The sequence below is a fragment of the Penaeus monodon genome, chromosome 22, assembly GCF_015228065.2.
Source record: "Penaeus monodon isolate SGIC_2016 chromosome 22, NSTDA_Pmon_1, whole genome shotgun sequence".
Lineage (NCBI taxonomy): Eukaryota > Metazoa > Arthropoda > Malacostraca > Decapoda > Penaeidae > Penaeus > Penaeus monodon.
In genome coordinates, this window is record NC_051407.1 from 22,493,291 (window position 1) to 22,493,787 (window position 497).

General features: G+C 46.5%; 1 protein-coding gene across 1 annotated transcript in view; it reads right to left on the minus strand.

Moving 5' to 3' along the window:
* LOC119587002 overlaps positions 1 to 497 on the minus strand; it is a gene marked incomplete at its 3' end in the record, with an annotated part of 168,418 nt that overhangs the window by 87,671 nt on the left and 80,250 nt on the right.

A 497-nucleotide genomic window follows, 5' to 3' on the forward strand; every position in this document is an offset into this window, starting at 1 on the left:
AAAAATACAATGTAATCCACCACAAAGCAAACTCACACGATAGACAACGCGGCAACACGCATATCATCAATACATCGACAGAGCAAAACTTTCAAAGGCCACTGCCTATACTTCGCCATGTCAGACACCGATCCGTTCATCTTAAAAAAAAGCAATCTACACGCTAACAAGTGATCCTTCCCTGTCTCATCTTAAGACCTGCTTCTCGACGCCTTGTGGCCGCGGCAGCGAGGACAAAAAGCGACTTCTCAGGCAGCCATTATTGCAACTACCTGCGGCGTCAACTTCCTGCCCGCACCGCACCCTCAAGCCTCACATAAGGCGCTGACGGAGGAAGAGTCTTGAGCCGTGAACTGACAATGTTGCAATTATGCAAAACTGCAAACGGACTGCGAAGAAAATATGCATGCTACTTACAGTTAAGTGAGCGCATTAGTAACTCTCTTCATCTTTCATGAGTATGTAAACACATACAGAAGCATGCACGCAAACACAAG